Source organism: Megalopta genalis, chromosome 3, assembly GCF_051020955.1.
Source record: "Megalopta genalis isolate 19385.01 chromosome 3, iyMegGena1_principal, whole genome shotgun sequence".
NCBI lineage: Eukaryota > Metazoa > Arthropoda > Insecta > Hymenoptera > Halictidae > Megalopta > Megalopta genalis.
This window is the reverse complement of record NC_135015.1, coordinates 26,122,074-26,145,191: the sequence shown is the minus strand read 5'-3', so window position 1 is coordinate 26,145,191 and position 23,118 is coordinate 26,122,074. Positions and strand designations below refer to the sequence as shown.

At 39.1% G+C, this 23,118-nt stretch overlaps 1 protein-coding gene across 1 annotated transcript in view; it reads left to right on the top strand.

The window, feature by feature from the left end:
* The window catches only part of GABA-B-R2 (gamma-aminobutyric acid type B receptor subunit 2), a 237,520-nt gene that overhangs the window by 158,316 nt on the left and 56,086 nt on the right, over positions 1–23,118 (top strand). The gene's annotated exons all lie outside the window — the stretch shown is intronic.

Below are 23,118 nucleotides of genomic sequence, written 5' to 3'. Positions count from 1 at the left end.
ATGAACCCGGTGTGCAAATGTGGTAGGTCATCCGCAGCGCAAACCTATTCTTTTTTTTTTTCGTTCGTGCCATAATGCGGTTTTCGGAGGGGTGAAATCATCCCTTAGCCATCCAGTGAAAAATCCGGAGAATTACAATCGCGTCGCTCCTTTATTTTGCTCGTGCCATTTAATTTTCCACGGAGAACCTTCTACGTGATAATCATCTGCTCCCACGAACCTTCCAGATTCGACTTTTCTCTGGACAGAAAAATGTTCGGTTCAACATGAAACGTTCCCTTTAGGAGACGCGCATTTTTTTTCCTTCACATTTCTCCGCCATTCCTGAATGTACCAACAGTGGCAGAGGAATCTCATCGAGCTAGCTGAGAATCTGCTTCAAGATATCAGTATCACTTCGAGATTGAAAAAGTATAAAAGCACTCTGATAATAAAAAATAAAAAATAAAACGCAGCATGCGAACGCTGATTTCGACCTGTAAATATAATAATAATATTATAGTAATAAATTAGAGTAATAAATAAATATAGTATAAATAATATAATAGTAATATTTGTGTATAACTAGCATCGTTGTATAGTTTTTCTTTTTGTTTACATTGTATTGCATATACAATATAGTTTCCATAATGTATCACAAAGCAGGCACCAACCATAAGCGAAGCACCTAAACGTAAATCATATTATTGTACAATGATATCAATTTTATTAAATGTCCTTAGACAGATTGTTTCAAAAAGATGGATTAAGAAAAACAAATTTTTTTATCTTTGAAGCTCTCGAGATAATATAAATGTAAATATAATATAATATAAATAGATAGTTATAAATAAATATATTTAAAATAAATATAATATGATAATATAAACGTAAAAATTTAATCTGGTATTGTACTACTTATTTGCGCAAATATTTCGCTATTTCTACTCTAATTTATTTCCACGAGGAAGACTTGCATTTCTTGGATAAAAAAAGCAAACGTTAGAATTAATATTTGTGATAATATATAATATATTATATATACTGCATATTATATATACTAGTACCTTTTAAATCTCTTCTTAGAAGTTACAGAAATCTACTGGATTTACTTGAACGTCCTTATTCTCTTAATACAATATCAAACGTTCTAGTACCTTTTAATAATTTTTCTAGATCTCACAGTAATCTAATGAAGTAATTGAACGTTCTTCTTCAATTAATACAATATCAAACGTTATATTAAAACTTTTTAGTTTCTAATCCTTTATGATATTATTCCAGTTATCGTTGAAATAAACAAAAATCACGGTATTTTTGACAACGTCGGCAATCGGGCTCCGAGAAAGCCGAACAAATCGTGTCTCCTGAAGCGAAATTTAGCCACCCAGTATATACAGACTCCCGTCAAAATGAAGTCGTGCTCGACGAGCGTGTCGCGAATCGCGGCCCTTTCCGCGTAACGTGCACGTGTCTGCTCGATCCGCGGGCAGACATCGTCGTCCGGCAAATTTTTATTGGCGCGATTAACGCGAGTTCGCGTGGCAATTTAAACTATCGAGTGATCGAATTGCTATAGCAAGCGAGCGGGGCCGGGCCCGTGTCACGAAGACGAAGACGGCCGTGAGAGCGGGAGGGAGAATTACACCCCGCGGGGCCGAGTTTTATTTTTAATTGGCTGTTTCTCGCACGGCTTCCCGACGAGATGGAAAAGCCTCTCTCTCTCTCTCTCTCTCTCTTCTCAAAGAGGAGAAGCGCGGCCCGACGATGGCCCGATTCGCCCGCCCCGCTGCTAATCGGAGAGAACGACTTCTCGAGCAATTTATTCCGAATTCGCCGGTGCATTTCGCATTTCCATTTAAATGGTTTATTATTTGCCGGGGACGTCGTAAATTGCCGATGTTTCATCGGAATTTCATATCCGCCGACCGGATACCTTTGTATCGTATTTAGATTTCGCGGAATCGAGAGACGACTTTGTGGCGGCAAGGCCGTGCCCTTTGCGCGCGGGCTCCCTTTAAATCGTTCGAGGGCCCACGAGGATCCCCCGATTTGTATTACCGTCACATTGTTATCGAGCCGTTTCTTCCCGGTACTCTTTGCCGGACAAAGGACGATCCAGTCGCTTAATTTATAGAAATGTTGCTGAAAAGTTCGTTTGATCGTGCAATTTATCCAAAAAGTTCGCTCCATTCGACGATCCGCTGTCGCGAAGGTTCGTTTCATTCGATAATTTATTTAAAAGTTCGTTTCATTGGACGATTTATCCTACGATGGTACGTTTCATTCGATAATTTGTTTAAAAGTTCGTTTCGTTGAACGATTTGTCAGAAGGTTCGTTTCATTCGATGATTTATTTAAAAGTTCGTTTCATCGAACGGTTTAGCTGAAGGTTCGTTTCATTCGATATTTCATCTGAAAGTTCGTTCCGTCGAGTTCGCGTGAAAGATTCGCGGCGAACTTTCCGAACAACCGAATACCTGTCGCAGAAACGTGAAAAGCGCAAAAATTGAATGGTATTCAATTCATACTAAGATGTCAATAATGTGAATTCTTAATTCGTTGTAATTATGAAAGGAGAAGTTATTATTTGTTTTATTATAAATTGTATATTTATATAATATATTAACATAATTTTAATACTGTTACATATGAAATATTAATATAATATAGATATAATATTTATATTGTTACATGTAATATATATATATATATTGTCACATAGGAAATATTACTATAATATAGATATAATATTAATATTGTTCTACGTAATATATTAATATAATATAAATACAATATAAATATAATATTAATATTGTTCTATATAATACATTAATGTAATATAAATATAATATTAATATTGTTCTATGTAATATATTAATATAATATAAATACAATATTAATATTGTTATATATAATATATTAATACAATATAAATATAATATTAATATTGTGTTATATGTAAAATATTAATATAATATAAATATAATATAAATATAATATTAATATTGTTACATATGAAATATTAATATAATACAAATATAATATTAATATCGTCATATACGATATATTAATATAATATAAATACAATATTAATATTGTTACATATAATATATCAATACAATATAAATATAATATTAATATTATTACACATAATATATTAATATAACATAAACACAATATGACTATAATATATATTAATTACATTTACGAAGATAAAAATGAATATTAATTCTTCCCGAATTATAGCTGACAAAAGAATGAGAGTTTCACCAGAGAATCTTCCCCCGGACTCCGTTAAAAATCATTCTGTCTCTCCCACTCGACGATACAAGATAAAGGGTTAATTAAAAATCGCTCTGCAGACGCGTCGACTCAACGGACCGTAGAGCAAAGGCAGGTTTTTTTCCGGGAGACTTGACGGTGTCTCGTTCGGTGACGAGGCGGGGGTGGACAGTTTGGCGAGATCACCTGTTTGGTGTTTCTAAACGATCGTCGGATACCGTTGCCGCGCCGTCGTTCGACTGTAGGATGCATTATGTAACGGCGATAGGGCGCGTGTCTCTTGGACACGGTGAAAGCGGAGCGTCCGTCGCGCTTTTGTCAAGGAGTCGCATCCAAAGGGCCTGATCCGCTATACACGGTGTTACAGAGACCGGCTCTTTATGCGACTTCCTTTGGTAATGAGGCAATTTGAAAATTTCTCTGTCGCTTTGAAAGCGATAGGACGTGGTCGGGCGAGCGTGGCCCGCTTTGTACGCTCGATCTCGTCGATTCCCGTCTCAATGGCCGACTGCCTGCGACACACACACAAACACACACACAGGCACACACTGATACGCCGATAACCTAATCGATCGCGAATGTTCTACTACGGCAGTTCGAGCGAGCAGAGCCGTCCGGGATGGCCCGCTGACCGGCTGCTAGCGAGACCGTGCCAGTGCAGCGATTTATTTCCGCTGCTGCTTCGAAAACGACGCTCGTAACCGAATTAATCTTTCCGTCGCGGAACGACCGTTTCGGCGTTCACGCGTCGTCGGCTCCCGCTCCGGGACACATGCGCTGCCCAATGCAGTCCCAGAGTGCATCCAGCTGTCCCCTCGTATTTTCGATTCGGAAATATGCACCGGTCGAAGAACGAAAAAATATTCCGCATCGTATTTTACCGAGCGCTTCCGACAGTTTGACGCAAGAACGTTGCCGGACGATAATAGTTCATCGCTTCGCTACCATCGACGTGCGACATTGTTACGTCGAGACGTCGATGCTGTGCGTATAAGATAGCGGACGAGATATCTCGCGGCGTAATGCCGTTTGTGCGGTGCCTCGGCGGCGTTATGCCGCGGCGGAATACCGCTTGTGCGGTGCCGCGGACGTGTAAACACGCGCGTGCATTGTTATTTAGATTCAGAGAGCTTTATCGTATTTTATTTCAGTTGAATTTATTTATTGTAGTTTATTCTAATCCATTTTATTTCATTTTGTTAGCAATCGCAATTTTAGTCCATTTATTGACTGATATTCATATTCGGCAGCTGGGAATGCCGATTAGCAAGGCATTCACATTTTGTTAATTAATTAATTATTGATAAAGTATTCTTTATTTTAGCGTTATTTTGAGATAATGTAATGAAGTACTCTCCGAGGACAAGAAATCCTGGGAATCCATCCTACTAGCCACCGTAATTGGCGCATATTTTATAGTCCCGTCGATGTGCCCCGATTACTGCGGCGCGTGGCGACTAGGCACCGCAGTAATTGGCGTATAGTTTTTGTTTGCGCCAATTACCGTGACTAGTAGGATGGATTTCCGGGAAAAATTCTAGTCGATGAAGCTAATGATTACTTTCACTAAAAATATCGCTAAAATGAACAGTTTATTATTAATTACGAGAATATAAATTAAATTAAATATAAGACTGGACATTTTCACAAGCTTCCCAAAATTACACGGAAATTTGCATGTGTACAATCTTGATACCCCCTTCTGATACCGATTAAGAATGAACAAATTGAATACCCCGGGTCAAAATTGACCCGGTCGTCGCCTTGCAACGGCTGAAAGCTGTATAAATGCATACAATTCGCAGTCTACTAATGAACCATTATGCACCAAGTCGTTCTTACTCGTAAAACAAATTGTAGATAAATAAATAAATTTATAAATAAATAAATAAAGCAGACTGCACGGCGTTTTGGTGTAAATTTGCACCAAACGTAGACTCGCGCTATTGCACCCTGCAGCTCAAGGGATTAATGAAGATGATATCTGGCACTCTAATTAAGTAATTCTTCCATTATCAACACAAAATCTTATCGCTTCCCTCGCCCCGGATAATCGAGGGGCTCCACGCTGCACTCTGATTTCTCAGGTTACCTCGTTTCACGTTCAAGTTGCATTTCGGGAACGCGATATAACGATTTTTCATGCCGCTTTAGAGTCGCCACTCGACCGCGAAGAGTCGATGTATACGGCGCTCGCTGCCGGCGACGGCTAAATAAACAAAAGAATAAATAACGCGGGGTAATTCAGTGGATTACAAGGAGCGGTTTTTCTCCGGCGAACTGTTAGAACGGCCAGAAAGTTTCGGGGGCTCGTAAGCCAAGGGGTTAATGGGATTGTTGTCCCATTTCGATCGGCGAGTTTCGAGATCGCCGGTTGATCGGCAGCCGCCCAAAAGGTCGCGACAGCCGCGCCGCGGAAAGTTCGCCCGGCGAACTTTGCCTATAAATATAAGTCGGTTACCGCACCCCCTTTGTTTTCGCTTCCGTTGTTCATCGCGGCCAACCAAACTCCGCGCTATCTGCATACGGAAGTTGCACACGAGCGAGCGAGCGAGCGACGCCGACGTCGACGTCGACGGCGATGGAAAAGGCGGCGCGATTTCCATGGGAACGCCGTTTTCGAAATCGAGTCGCAAGCATCGACGACGATCGGCTTCAGACTCGATCTCGCCGAATCTGCATGCTATCACGAATTCGGCGGAACAGTGAATTTCTTCGTAGATTCGACTAGGTCCGTCTGCAAACCGCAGCTTTCGGTTACAGTCGCCGCATGTAAGTCACTGTGAAAAGGCTTCGATTACGGCGAAAAGGCCCGGTTGCCCTGAGATTGCCAATCACTGGGCCTTTCGTTCATTTTCGAGCATAATTGAACCTCTTGCTGTCGAACGGTTACTCTAAGGGCGCCATTTAACAATAGAACTACCAAAAAAGTTGAAATGACTGGTTTCTGATCTTTTATTGTACGGTTCTTGATATTATAAGAATATTTCCAGTAGAAATATTTAATTTTTTATACTATATTTTATTATTATTATATTATATTTATTATTATTATTATTATATTTTATTATATTATATTACAATATAATATATATTATATTATAAAAATATTTGTAGTAGAAATATTTAATTTTTTATACTATATTTTATTATTATTATATTATATTATATTACAATATAATATATGTTATATTATAAAATATAATGTATATTATATTATAGAAATATTTAATTATTTATACTATATTTTACTATTATTATATTACATTTATTATTATTATTATATTGTATTATATTCTCTATATTAATATTTTATATTATACTTATATTTTTTTCTATATTGTAATATAAATCGTACGAAGTTTAAAAATAAGTCCAGTCTCGACATTGTTATAAAACAATATACATTTGCAGATCTCAAGCACACAGTGATTGTCTTCAGAACTTTCTTCTCCACTTTCTCCAAATATTCGAAGAAGTATTACATAAAATTACTTGGAAAACCTTGAAATCCTCATTTATATTTTATCTATCGAATTTACGTCTCCTTTTTTAGACTTTTCAATGATTTCAGCGTGTCCAAGCCCAGGCTCGATAATTTTCTCTCCAAACAACAATTTCCAATGATCTTGTTCTACCGCATTGATCGAAATAATTTCACGTATCATGGATAACATAGTTCTAATTCTCCAGCAACCTTTCAAGATGTTCTTAACTGTCGATCGTCAATCTTGGAACAACTATCAGAAAACAGCCTATTATACAAAGTGTTAAGAACGATCGGTTAAAATGCTAAAAAAGTTTCCGAGGAGGATGCTTAAGAAAAATGCTGAGGAAAATGTCAATTAAAATGCCGAAGTTGTTTCCGGCAGCGAGAACTTTTTATACGTCGAGCTTTCCTATCGGCTTTGACGAGAGACGCGCAAAAAGTTCAGATTGCTTGTCGGACGCTTGACATTCGAATATCAATTTTTACGGTCTGTGTTCGACGAACGCGGCGCCCCCGGTTTCAGCGGTGATTATCGACGCGCGGCTGTTCGATAGTCGAACCGAAGATCGCCCGTTTAGGAAGCCGGAAGTTGCTCGATCGATCCGCGGGGACCTTTTAATGACACGCGACAGGAGGATCCTGACCTCCGAAATTCGATTGACGGTGTCTTTCCGGGACAGCGTCGTCGTCGTCGTCGTCGACGGCGGCGACGGCGGCGGTACGACAGATTCCTTTTAGTCCCGATCGACCAAGCTATTTCGACGGTCGTTCGCGAAGGTCGGACGAAATCGATATACCGGGTTACGCCTCTGCACAGCGTTCGTTATCGCCCCGGACTTATGGCACGCGCGTCAGACCTCCTTTCCCCGGCTTTTTCCCTCCTTCGCGCGAGTTCCTCGCGTTCACGTTACCCTACGAAGGCTTTTCCGATTTTTCCTGGTCCCGCCTTTTTTTTTCTCCCCGACCCCTAACCTTTCCGAGAAGTCATGTCGACGGGTCTTTCGCCAAGGAAAACGGACGACCTTTCGCGAACCGCCGCGACTGATTATACAATACTTCGGAGGAACGAGATATCGGTTGAAACTTGATAGTTTTTTGCATCGATTTTGAAAGGTGCTGCGTTTCTGTGAGCTGCGATGAGGGACAGGGAAGTTCAGATAACCGGATTGTGTTCGCTCCAATTATGTTACAAGGTGGTGGTTGATTGTGTTAATAGTTCGATGACAGTGTGAGTTTATATTATTGTATTTTATCTGAGCTTAGTTTGTTGTACCTTGTTCTGTTCTGTTTTCGGGCATTTTATTCGGTTCTAGTTTATTGTATTTTATTGTATTTTATTCGGTTCTATTTTATTGTATTTTATTGTATTTTATTCGATTCTATTTTATTGTATTTTATTCTATTGTATTTTAACGAATTTTATTGTATTTTATTCTATTCTTTTTTATTATATTTTATATTCTATTCTATTTTATTGTATTTTATTCTGTTCTATTTTATTATATTATATTATATTCTACTCTATTTTATTCTATTCTTTTTTATTGTATTTTATTCTGTTCTATTTTATTATATTATATTATATTCTACTCTATTTTATTCTATTCTATTTTATTATTTTATTGTACTTTATTCTGTTCTATTTTATTACACTTTATTCTATCCTATTCTATTATTTTATTGTACTTTATTCTGTTCTATTTTATTGTACTTTATTCTATTCTATTTTATTGTTTTATTGTATTTTATTCTGTTCTATTTTATTGTACTTTATTTTTTTCTATTATATTATTCTATTATAATTTATTCTATTCTATTTTATTGTATTTTATTGCATTTCATTCTATTCTGTTTTATTTTTTTCCTCATTTCATTTTATCTATTTGAATAACCTCGATTATCCGTTCTCTGAATATCAGAATTCCGAAACACAATTTCCCATACAAATCATCAAAGATTAAAGCTGCCACTGTGCGTAAAAAAACGACTGCCCTATTATCCGAACATAAATGTCGATCAGTCAGCTCGGAAACGACAAATCGAGTTCCAACAAAGGAAACGACGTCCCACGATGTCCAAATTATATTTTCAAACTTCTCAATCTCAACAGTGAATCGATTATCGTTGCGAGTGCTGAATTAATGGCGAGCCATTTCGAGCCGATGTGACAGCGGAAGGGATTAAACGGAAGGGAAGTTGCCTCGATTTTGTTTAACTTTTACGGTTCTCTGGCAGCGAGCGCGTCGAGGAAGGATGCCCGAAGAGTGCCGAGAAGAGCTAGTCGATTGAGATCGCTTTAGATGCAGAGTGTCTGCTTAGGGATTCGCGAACTATCCTCGCAAAGAGCCTGATCGGTGTGTGTTCGAGGCGCGAGAAAAAACGCGCGCGCGGGGGCAAAAGAGAGAGAGAGAGAGGAATCTCGTTGTTCGGCGCTACACGACGAGGGAGGAAAATCAATACTCGGTGTCTCGCGGTGTGCCCGGTTTCGTGGATCGGTCCAGAACCGGCCGTAGAGCTTCCAGGGATCCAGCTCCTTCGAGTTCCCGCGGAACTCGAGATCGCCTCTCTCTCCGGCGCTCGTAAATTTCGTCGTCGCGCGGCCGGCCGGCCGGGCTGCTTGCGAATTTTTCAGGCGAACTATGATACCCGTGGTCCGTAACTTCCACGAGGGAGCTCCGATCCCCGGAGCTGACGCGAATGAAGAAGAGATGCTTCCGGAGAAACGTGGCGGCTTACCGCGCGACCGTGAAAACATTTATTAAGACCTTAATATCGGAATATTCAGGAGCTCGGTATTAAGTGACGGGGCGTCGACCCGGTTCCCGGCCGAGGAAGCAGAAACCACGCCTACCGAAAACTTCCGCGAAAATCGCTCGTGATTTATCGGTTAATTATTTCTCGATTTTTTTCGAACCGGCTTCGAGTTCCTCCGGGACGAAAATTCCGGGGAAGAAACGGAAATATACGGTGTATAAATACATAATTGTTGACCTAGATACAGCGATTCGTTCTTTTTCTAATGAATTGATGAAAATATAAGATAACGCTTTTTTCGATCAATATAATATGTATGAATGTATTTCGATGGCCCAAATATTTTTGTCCGGAGTAAATCATATTTATCTATGACAAATTCGAAACTAATGTACGCGTTTTTAACTTCGTGGAATCAAGTTGGTTTAAAAATAGTAACGCGGTAGCCAATAATTTCTGCATATCTTTCTTCGATCTATCTGAAAGTGCAATCTTCGAGCTTTAATTTGAGATTGGAAACGTGGAAAAATTCTGCTCGGGACACAACTTTAAATCGATTTGAAGTTTCCCTTCGAAGTCGTATTAATTTTGCAGACCCAGATCGGCGCTCGGAATGTTTCGATTGTACGAAAGGATTTTGAAGTTTTTTTGATAACGACGGCGATCCTATCTTGAAGTAGACTCTTCCAGCTTTAATTTGAGATTGATAACGTCGGGAAATTCCCACGGGAATACAAGTTTTAAATGACTTGAAGTTTCTCTTTGAAATTCAGATATTTTTGTTCGGATCGGCGTGCTGGTTGGGACATCTCAATTTTCCGATACGATGTCGCGACTCTATTTGAATTTAACATATCCAATCTCAAAACGGATATTTCAAGCTTTAATTGAAGCTACGTTACATTAAATAAGTAGAACTGGAATGATGGAATAGAAAATCGGTTTAAAAGTTCATTTAAATATCTGGTAATCTTTCTGCGAGTGACCGATCACTATATATTGATGTAATCAACGCGAATTGGCGATTCTAATTCAAACCAAAGTACCCGATCTTGATATAGACACTTTCAGTTATAATTTAAGCTATGTTGCGTTCAAAACCTTCCACGGGAACATACCTTTCCATGGACCCAAAGCGAACCCTTAAAATCGAGATATGTTGCTGCGGTCTTTGGGTCGAGATTTTTCAATTTTCCGAAACGATATCGCAATTATGTTTCAATTCAATATACCTAGTCTTAAAATAGACACTTTAAGCTTTAATTTGAGCTAAGTAATATGAGAAACCATCCACAGGAACACACTTTTCCATGGATCCGAAGTGATCCCTTAAAATCGAGATATGTTGCTGCGGTCTTTGGGTCGAGATTTTTCAATTTTCCGAAACGATGTCGCAATTATGTTTCAATTCAATATACCTAGTCTTAAAATAGACACTTTCAGCTTTAATTTAAGCTCAGTAATATATAAAACCTCCCACGGGAACATATTTTTCCATGGACCCAAAGCGATCCCTTAAAATCGAGTTACGTTGCTGCGGTCTTTGGGTCGAGATTTTTCAATTTTCCGAAACGATATCGCAATTATTTTTTAATTCAATACACCTAGTCTTAAAATAGACACTTCCAGCTTTAATCTAAGCTAAGTAATATAAAAAACGTCCCACGGGAACACACTTTTCCATGGACCTAAAGCGAACCCTTAAAATCGAGATATGTTGCTGCGGTCTTTGGGTCGAGATTTTTCAATTTTCCGAAACGATATCGCAATTATGTTTCAATTCAATATACCTAATCTAAAAATAGATACTTTCAGCTTTAATTTGAGCTAAGTAATATGAGAAATCACCCACAGGAACACACTTTTCCATGGATCCGAAGTGATCCCTTAAAATCGAGATATGTTGCTGCGGTCTTTGGGTCAGGATATTTCAATTTTTCGAAACGATATCGCAATTATGTTTCAATTCAATATACCTAATCTAAAAATAGATACTTTCAGCTTTAATTTGAGCTAAGTAATATGAGAAATCACCCACAGGAACACACTTTTCCATGGATCCGAAGTGATCCCTTAAAATCGAGATATGTTGCTGCGGTCTTTGGGTCAGGATATTTCAATTTTCCGAAACGATATCGCAATTATTTTTCAATGCAATATATCTGGTCTTAAAATAGACACTTTCAGCTTTAATTTGAGCTGAGTAATATAAAAAACCTCCCACGGGAACATATTTTTCCATGGACCGAAGGCGATCCCTTAAAATCGAGTTACGTTGCTGCGGGCTGTGGGTCGGGATTTTTCAGTTTTCCGACACAAAGCCGCGGCGGAGAACGATCAGTTTCTCTGACGGACAGCTGCGAAACGATTCTTCTCAGTTTAATGAAACCTTCACGGTGCTGTAATCTCGGCTCGAGCGACTTCTCGCTATAATTCCGGGGATTGCTTGCACGCGGCGCCGGATCGTTTACAGTCGATGAGCGTAGGAGGGCCGACACGTGGAGGATTATCCATAAGGAGGCGGTGGAACGCGTCGAAGCCTGGCGGCGCAACGATATTTGTCCGCGCAAACGACGCGGAATCGGTGCTCCATCTAGCACGGTCCTCGCGGCTTGTTGCCCGTGACTACGTAATTGCGATAACGAGCAGCCGATTATTGCGGCTAATCAGAAAGCGGTGCTCCGCGTGCCTGTCGAGCCGGCATGCCGCGATATTGCCGTGGCACTCGCCCGGGAAACCGGTCGCAAACAGTCCGACGGGGTCTCGAAACACCTATTTTATTGGACAGCCTAGGCCAATTGTCCAAATTTTGTACTATAGCTTCGTTAAATCTTCGATAAATGATCGTAGCATAAGAAAACATAAAAAGAAATAAAAGAAAAGAGAAAGAAAGGAAGTGGAAAAATTATCTTAATTATATTTCATTTGGAGAAGTATAAAAATTAGCTGCTAATAGCTACTATTAGTGCAATAATAGTATTAGTAATTAGTTAATAATAAATAGTATAAATAATAGTATAAATAATAGTATTAGTAATTTGTACAATAATATATATATATTATTGTACTCTCTAATTCCTAATACTATTATATATCTATATATATTACTATTATATATTATATATTATTATATATTACTGTTATATTACTGTTATATATATATATATATATATTACTATTATGTATTACTCGTCACGAGAAAATAATATCTTCTGCTACGACGAGTATACTTGTCACGAGACTATAACAACAATTTCTCTCACGACGAATATGCTCGTCACGAGAAATATATTATAAGATATATATTATATTATAAATATATTATATATTATATTAAATGTTATATATATTATATTAAAATCTGACTGTTGCGATAATTTTTTCCGTTTTCCCAGTTGATCGAGTATATAGATCTCGATTAAACTTATTACAGTTCGATATAGATAGTATAGATCGAGTATATATATATATATATATATATTTATTTTATATATATAAAATATAAATTTTCATTTGAATTCAATCCGACGCGAATGCGAGATTCGTTTCGTTGTGTTCTCGGAAGATTGAACGAAGCCGTCGTAGAAAATTTCGGCAATCGATTACGGCCGCCGCCGACGACGACGACGACGACGACGACGACGACGATGATGATGATGATGATGATGATGTCCAAGGAAATAGATGTTTCGTTCTACTGTGCGGCGTGTCGCGCCGGGGAAATCGATACGTAAAATAAGTGGAACAAAGCACGCTTTTCACCGAGGTTGACCGTTCGATTTGCTCCTCCGTCGAAAGAATCGCGGGCACAAAGCAATGCCAGATCGTTGTCGCTTTCGAGCATTATTCGCTGAATCACGCCGCCGCCGCCGCTCCTCTACCCCCGGCCCGAAAAATTCCCATAAACGTCTCGACGTTACCGCCGCTGTTCTCTGTCCGTTCCAAACGAATGTTCAACGGTATCGACAGCGTTCGTTCCGTTCATCGATATATATGTTCGTACGTATTATACTCGGCACATCTGGATAAGCGCGTGCACCGATTGCAGGACAAAATTGCAATCGTTGTCTCGTCGTCGAACATGTTCTATCCTAAACCACTTAGCCGTTGCAATCTCTTTGAATGCCGTGCAAATTGCTGTAATTATGCATACTGTGTATACTTGATCTTGTTCGTATATTGTTTGAATTCGATGCTTTTACAAAATACACTTTTTTTCATTTTTCTTGTATTATTTATTCTATATGTTATTTTATATATTATATATTTTGTATTTATTATTTATATTATATATTATTTTATATATGTATTTATATTGTATATTATTTTGTGCATGTATTTATATTATGTATTATTTTATCTGTGTTTATATTATATATTATTTTATATATATTTATGTATCCATATATTTTTATTGTACGCATGCAACATTTTCTGCCACGACGAGTATACTCGTCACGAGGAAATAGCAATATCTTCTGCTATGACGAGTATACTCGTCACGAGAAAATAACAATATCTTCTGCTACGACGAGTATACTCGTCACAAGGAGATAGCAACAATTTCTCTCGCGACGAGTACACTCGTCACGAGGAAATAGCAATATCTTCTGCTATGACGAGTATACTCGTCACGAGAAAATAACAATATCTTCTGCTGCGACGAGTATACTCGTCACAAGGAGATAGCAACAATTTCTCTCGCGACGAGTATACTCGTCACGAGGAAATAGCAATATCTTCTACTACGAGTATACTCATCTCAAGGAAATATCAACCATTTCTCTCACGACGAGTATACTCGTCACAAGGAAATAATAATATCTTCTGCTACGACGAGTATACTCGTCACAAGGAAATAATAATATCTTCTGCTACGACGAGCATACTCGTCTCAAGGAAATATCAACCATTTCTCTCACGACGAGTATACTCGTCACGAGAAAATAACAACACTCTCTCTCTCACGACGAGTATACTCGTCCATTACAACTAACCGATAAAACAAAGCAAACATCGTTCACAGCGAACAAACACAGCAACGACATCAGATCGCATAAATTCGAAGCGTCTTTAGGAGCCGAAAAACTGTAAAGTGGGACACCCGAAAGGGATTCTGATGCTCCCGGTGGTTCCGTCGCTAAATCCGCGGCGGTTTGAACGTTTCGCCGGTAATTCCTGGCCGGGAGCGCGATTTGCGTATTTAGACGAGCGCGAAGCAAACGCTGGCTGGAGGTCGAGCCGGGTCGGGCCGGGTCGGGCCGGGTCTCCGTTCGTTAGGTCCGTTTCGAGAATTTCGAGCGTTTCCACGGTTCGGCTGGAATCGGCTCTGGATCCATTTAGGGGAGGCGTGTTCGCCAAAGACTCTCGCGATAAACGAGACCGTGCCGGAGAGCACGGGGATAAGTTACGGGCGGCATGAATAATCGCGACGCCGCGCGCCGCGCCGCGCCGTTCCGTTCCGTTCCGTCCACAGGGAACGCCGGAAGACAGGGAACGAGGGAGCAACGAATATCTTCCTTTAAGAGAGCTTTGTTCGGGCCGAGAACCGGCTCTAGCCGCGCGAAGCTCTATTTGCTTATGCCGATCGATGTTGTCGGTAGATCGCGGATTTCGATGCGTTTTACGGCGAAATACGGCGGTTATTATTTAAGACAGCGTAAACGTTAAATATGTTCTAGAACGTCGCCGTATCATTTCTTCTGCTATGACGAGTACACTCGTCACGAGGAAAAGGCAATATCTTCTGCTATGACGAGTATACTCGTCACGAGGAAAAGGCAATATCTTCTGCTATGACGAGTATACTCGTCACGAGGAAAGGGCAATATCTTCTGCTATGACGAGTATACTCGTCACGAGGAAATAGCAATATCTTCTGCTACGACGAGTATACTCGTCACGAGGAAAAGGCAATATCTTCTGCTATGACGAGTATACTCGTCACGAGGAAAGGGCAATATCTTCTGCTATGACGAGTATACTCGTCACGAGGAAAAGGCAATATCTTCTGCTATGACGAGTATACTCGTCACGAGGAAAGGGCAATATCTTCTGCTATGACGAGTATACTCGTCACGAGGAAAAGGCAATATCTTCTGCTATGACGAGTATACTCGTCACGAGGAAAAGGCAATATCTTCTGCTACGACGAGTATACTCGTCTCAAGGAAATATCAACAATTTCTCTCACGACGAGTATACTCGTCACGAGGAAATAACAATATCTTCTGCTACGACGAGTATACTCGTCTCAAGGAAATATCCGGACGATTAACACTAAACTTATCAAGGTCAAAATGACCCATTTTTTATTTTACGGTACCACGAACTTCGGAGACTTCTTCGTGGGAAATGATCGAACAAATTATAGTATCGAAACAAGTCTCATAATTGAGCCGTTTATCTTGAAAGTGGCATAAGTCACTTTGTTTTGAAGTCGATATATTTAAGGGTTTGCGTTTCAACACGTTTAAAAATATGGATGCTAACTTTCGAGAAGATTTACTTGTATTTGTTATCTCAGGATACCGATATTTTTCTCAGTATAAATAGTTTCGTATAAACATTAAAAAATCGCCACTTTTCGTTACGGTAAAGTGACTTATGCCACTTTCAAAATAAACGGCTCGATTAAAACTTTACAAAAACCAAATTAATTCTATCTTTTCACTCTTATGAGTCAATGCACGGTAGTCGTCATCACGGGTCGGTTGGTTTGGTGTTAAAAAAATAGTCGTTTTCTCGACTGCTCGATTGTGAAATGTCGGATGACTAAATATGTATAGTCGTTTTCTCGATTGCTCGTAAAACGCCGAGCAATTATCGCGAATAATTTGTAATTCCCTTAAACAATGTGGTAAACACACACACAAGAATGTAGAAATATTAATGATTCTGCTGAACAATGATTTGACTGAAATAAAATCGATGCTGCGAAGTGTTATTTTGATCTGGATTTTGGAAATAAAAGATTCTATCCGAATATTTCATATGATTATTTTAGAAGATAATAATTTATTGCCAAAAAATAGTCATTTTCTCGCCTGCTCGTAAAATGTCGAATGACTAAATACAGTCGTTTTCTCGATTGCTCATAAAACGCCGAGCAATTATCGCGAATAATTTGTAATTTACTTAAACAATGTAATAGACACACACACACACACAAGAATATAGAAATATTAATGATTCTGCTGGACAAAGATTTGATTGAAATAAAATCGACGCTGCGAAGTGTTATTTTGATCTGGATTTTAGAAATAAAAGATTCTGTGTTTTTATTTCCGAGTATTTTATATGATTACCTTAGAAGATGATAATTTTATTGTCAATTGAACATTGCCAATTTTACTTTTATGAGTAAACAACGACTTCGAGCATACTGCTAAAATACGTCACGATTATCTGCAACAAGTAATGCAGTCTTATCGCGTGAAAATAATGGCATGGCCAGCCCTATCGATTGACTTGAATCTCATAGAGAAAATATGGGATGATTTGTACATTAAAAAGTTGAGAAAAAGTATCGAAAATCGGTAAAGCATTTCTGGGAATTATTACAAGCTGAAGGGAAGAATTCTTCTACGGATATAATGAAAAAATTGATTTAAGGAAAAGAAAAAGAAAATTTCATTGTTTTTTACTTTTTTTTTTGTTATGATTGGTGAAATATTGGCCAATATTGGAAATATATTGGCCAAATATATTCTCTAATATAGAACAAAATAATTGCATAATTAAATATATATATATTGCATTATGATATAATTTGCATTTAATATATATTGAATTAAATAAAATTATGTACTTGATGTTTAAAGATTTGTAGAGAATCGGTACGATATTTATTAACAATTTCACAAGGTTTTATAGAAAACTATACTAATTAAGGGAGTCTCTGCTTGCTTATAGACGAGGGGGGAGGGGATACTAAAGTGTACGTTAGGAGGAAAACCGCGCTTGGCTCTCGCGTGTGTAGGGAACTTTAATGTTGGAGAAGTTCTATTGGTCATGAATTAGGCAACATTCACAACCAGGGATTTCTCCCGAAGCCGAAGCCCCTTTAGCCACCAATGGCGTCCCCTGGAAGTTGAACTATGTATATATAAATACTTATACAATGTATACGCGAACGGGTTCCGACACTTTCTCTTTAGGCTAATACAAAATTTGTTACGTGACGAGGAAGAAGAGAGAAGGAAAAGATGTATAAGCTATGCTGTGGTACGAGAATGTAGAATTTATTCGAGAGAATGTACTTTTGTTGTTTCATGTATGTTTCCTTTGGTGGGATGATACGTTCGCACCATTTTTTGCCTCCCTTTGCTGTCTTTGAAACAACGCCATTATTAGTAATTACTTTACACCATTATCAATAATTACTTTGCGCTATTTGTAATAATTACCATTCTTAATAATTATTTTTCATCATTAATGACAATCACTTTGCATCGTTGTCAATAATTACTTTACAGTATCATTGACAATTACTTTGCACTATTCTTAATAATTATCGCGTTATTAATAATTACTTTGCATCAGTATTGACAAATACCTTGCACCATTATTAATAATTTACACCATTGTTGCAGTCATTTCGCAGAATTCTTAACAATTACTATAATCAGTAATTACTTTTTGCACCACTATTGCTAATTATTTTGCACCATTATTATTAATCATTTTCCATCATTGTTAGTAATCAGTTTGCACCATTCTGAATCATTACCATTATTAATAATTACTTTGCATTATTATTGACAATTACCTTGCACCATTACTAATAATAACCTTGCAATATTATTAATAATTACTTTGCACTATCATTGACTATTACTTTGCACCATTCTTAATAATTATCGTTATTAATAATTACTTTGCATCAGTATTGACAAATACTTTGCACCATTATTAATAATTTGCACCATTGTTGCAGTCATTTTGCAAAATTCTCAATCGTTACCATTATTAATAATTACTTTGCATCATCACCGACGATTACTTTGTACCATTATTATTAATTACTTTGCATCATTGTTAGTAATCACTTTGCACCATTCTCAATCATTATCACTATTAATAATTACTTTGCATTATTATTGACAATTACTTCGCACCATTATTAATAACTACTTTGCACCATCATTAGCAATCACTTTGCACAGATAATTACCATTATCAATACTTCCTTCACACCATTAACAATAATTACTTCAAAACTATTGTTTTTCCGCGTATTTGATATTCGCGGTTCCCTATGACTTTTCAAGATGCTAGGGATAATAAGCTGAGTTTCTTTTCTTTAACTTGGAATATATTTGAACATTCAACTTCACATCGATATAGAGTATAATTTTTAGAGAGTAGACTATTCCGTGTTCGGGTTGATGGTAGAATGAATGTTGTGTGTTGTGTCTTCTCGGAGGTAAGTTCGGTGTGGGTGTGTCCTAAATTTGGGACAGTCGGATTTGTGGATTATTCATTTTTTGCGAGGAGTGAGGGAAACGGTCGCCCTGACTGATTGGAGTAGAAAATTAGAAAGGTGACCGCCCCAAACTAAGGGTCACCCGCAGGTAGTGTTCGTGCCCTCGGGTGACGCCCGCGAAGTAATCCGAGTGTCCCAAGGATAAGCCGTAGCAAACAATGATCCGGAAAATGCCTCTTCTCGGTGGAACATGCATATCGTAAAAAACGGCTAGAATTGACATTTGGTGACCAACTGTGGGTCATAAAAGAAATACTTGAATAGAAGACGGAAATGGCTTTCAACGAAATTGTTTACTACGGGTGTTCTGGCATTTCGATTGCTTTGTCCAAAATATGCTATTTCCTAGGGCCTTCGGTCCCTGGGTTATCCACATCTGGCAATTTTCCTCTTCCCAGGGACGGACGTAGATGGTCAATAATGTTTGACTCGAGGACAACATTTTTCCTCGCTTGATTTGTGTAGGGGTTCCGTCATACAACGGAACAACTATTAAAATCTCGATCCACGCAATCTGCTCGCAGATCGACTTGATTCATTCGAAGTTCGATGCGTATCAGCCACATTAAATGATCACCTTCAACCCATTATAACATCAAAATGAACACTTATCCTCGCCTATCCAAGCTCGTACATTCCCTGTACACACTTCTGCATCCAATGTCGATATCATCTCCGTGTTACACCGACACCGTAATTTATTCAAACAATTCCCGCGAAAGTGTTTCCACGATTCTCGCAATTCTGAAACGAGAAACGGATCGTTTGACCGGAGCGCGGTAGCTCCGGCGTTAATAAAAACAGCCGTCGTGTCGCCGCAGTGTATGTGGTCTCCGAGAAGTCGAACCGAGGAGCCGGGAGAACAAGAAAACATGGGCGAACGACGAGCCAGGAAACAGAAGTCGGAATGCGAGCGATGCTCGGGCGCTGATCAACCGAACCCGGCTGCCAAAGGAAAAACGGCGAGCCGAGCTGGCCGTGTAACGAGCGGGGCAAAGGATCCGGAGCAAAAAGAAGAGGGAAGACGGGGTAAGAACAGCCCGGAGGTCTTGCGAATCCACCCTCGCAACGACGCGAAGGATGTAACAGCGCGGAGAAAGATCTCGCGTTGCACGCCGACCGGTCGACCATCGGCCCGATGAAACACCTCTGCGGCTTCGAGGCGACACGACGCGAGCCGGCCACATGTTCCAGCACGTTTCTCGATGCCATAGTTTCGGATTCCGAGCGTTTGTTTCGATAATTATCGGCGCATTCTGAGCTTAAACAATCTCGCGACGACGCGGCGCTCGGCATCGACGCTTTCTCGTTTTGTTCTTTCCGAAAGAATATCGGCAATTATTTATGCAATTATTAGGATATATTTATGCAATTATTAGGATATATTTATGTGGATTATAGTGCATTTTTGGGAGAATTTAGTGGCCCAATTGTTGGCGCATTCTGACCTTAAACAATCTCGCGGCGCCGCGGCGCTCGGGTCGACGCTTTCTCGTTTTGTTCTTTCCGAAAGAATATCGGCAATTATTTATGCAATTATTAGGATATATTTATGTGGATTATTGTGCACTTGTGGGAGAATTGAGTGGCCAAATTGTCGGCGCATTCTGATCTTAAACAATCTCGCGGCGCCGCGGCGCTCGGCGTCGACACTTTCTCGCTTTGTTCTTTCCGAAAGAATATCGGCAATTATTTATGCAATTATTAGGATATATTTATGTGGATTATTGTGCACTTGTGGGAGAATTGAGTGGCCAAATTGTCGGCGCATTCTGACCTTAAACAATCTCGCGGCGCCGCGGCGCTCGGCGTCGACACTTTCTCGCTTTGTTCTTTCCGAAAGAATATCGGCAATTATTTATGCAATTATTAGGATATATTTATGTAGATTATTGTGCACTTGTGGGAGAATTGAGTGGCCAAATTGTCGGCGCATTCTGACCTTAAACAATCTGGCGACGCCGCGGCGCTCAGGTCGACGCTTTCTCGCTTTGTTCTTTCCGAAAGAATATCGGCAATTATTTATGCAATTATTAGGATATATTTATGCGGATTATCGTGAATGTGTGGGAGAATTGAGTGGCTAAAATATTATAGAATTGCGACGACGTGAGGATAATTTAATAATATTATTATTTCAACTTTCAACTTTCAACGTATCAAAATTATTCAGAGGAGGAGTTTATTTTTATTTCATTCCCGTTTCTTGCGATTCCTATTTTGCATAACGATACGCAGTCTAGTGACAATTTATTGTTGCAATACGTGGTTTGTACCGTACGTAAGCCATTTATGTTAAAAAGCCGAGGAACGTAAATTTCAACAACAATTTCTGGATTTTAACAGGACAGCATTTTCATTGCAAATAACCTCGGCCAACTAGATATGCAAATCGAATTATATGAATAATTTATCCGCGCCTTGTAGCTGACTTAAAACCGTGTAAATTTCACCAATTAAACTTTCCTGTACTTTCTAACTATTTACGAGGTGTACACCGCTGAAAAAAAAATTGTTTATATTAGCATAGAGAAAGTTTCGGTACAGATTGGCGAACTTTGACCGACGATAGCTCCGCGAGAAATCATCGCAGGATAATCACTTTTTTCTTGAATTAAAGCTTGAAACTTCTGCTTTAAGATACCGATCCTCGATTTTAAGTTCTACCGTACTCTCACTGCTGTAACCCTTTAAATGTGAGACCATGTTTGTCATAGTGAAAATTGTCACCTGCGTCACATTGAAAATTGCCAAGTTTAAAGAAACGCACGGACTTCGTAAAATTTTTCTCGGAAATGCCGTTTGCAGAAGAATGAAGTCCAATCTTTTCTCTTTAATTTGGAAGAAAAGAAACGTCGCTGCGATTTTTTTCGGCGAAGTTACAGCACTTTGAAGTAACCCTTGCGTTTCCATCATGCAACACCGGCGGTTTTCGATATGACAGACACGGTCCCGTAGTTAAAGGGTTACAGCGGCGAGGGTGCATCGAACATAAAATCGAAAAATACCAGCTCGAAGCACAGGTTTTCAGCTTCAATTAGAGAAAACGGCGATCGTCCTACGATGATTTATCGCGGAGTTATCGTCGGTCGAAGTTGGCCGACTTTTAGCCAACATTTTTCCATGTTACAACTTTTTCGAGCGTTTCCTTGGAAAATTTATGGACGGTCACCCTGTGTATCCAAGGGTGCGCAAAAAACGCGAGGTCCGCAATCATTTCGTCCAGCGCTGCAAGAAGGTCGTTTTCAGCTCGGTTGGCTCCGTGGAAGACCGAAACGCGGCTGTTTCCCGCAACGAGACGCGAATTCGTGGAGAGACGCGCGCGGCGCGCTGTTTAAATGGAAAAGTATCGGTTTATCTGGCTCATTAGGCCATCCCCCCTCGACGGAACAGTGTCTCCGCTAATGTAATAATCTTCGATCCGAAGTCGGAAATTACTCCACTCCGCCGGAGAAAACAGACCCGCTAATACCCTTTCCTCGGCCATTGTTCCGAACGCTGGCGCCGTTTCCGATCGTCCTGTCCACCCCCCGGGCAGGACAAACGAGTACGGTTCCGGCGATTTTCGTGCTCGTGCAAGAAAACGAATTAACATTTTACCGAGGCCACGGTAAAAGTATCTTACCGTGCGACGCGATCTATTTAGGATCGAATTTCGGAACCGCGAAATTCGTTTACGCGATTCTCCTGTCCTTTGCGCTCCATTTACGGAGCTCCGAGAGCTGCTCTTTTCACTTGTACAAGTAACGATAAGGCATTTAATAGCATTAATAGTTTAATGATAGTACAATTTTAATGATAGTACAATTTATCGTATTCGATTGGAGCTTAATTTACCGTACTTTATTTCGGTTTAATTTATCGTATTTGATTATTGAGCTTCATTTATCGTATTTTATTTAAGTTTAATTTATTGTAGCTTATTCTAATCTATTTTATTTAATTTTTCATTGATTATTGATTCGCCAGCTGGGAATGCTGATTCGAAAGGCATTTATATTTCGTTAATTAATGATAAACTATTCTTCATTTTAGCGTTATTTTGAGATAATGTAATGAAGTACCCTCCCAAGACAAGAAATCCTGGAAATTCATCCTACTAGCCACCGTAATTGGCGCATAT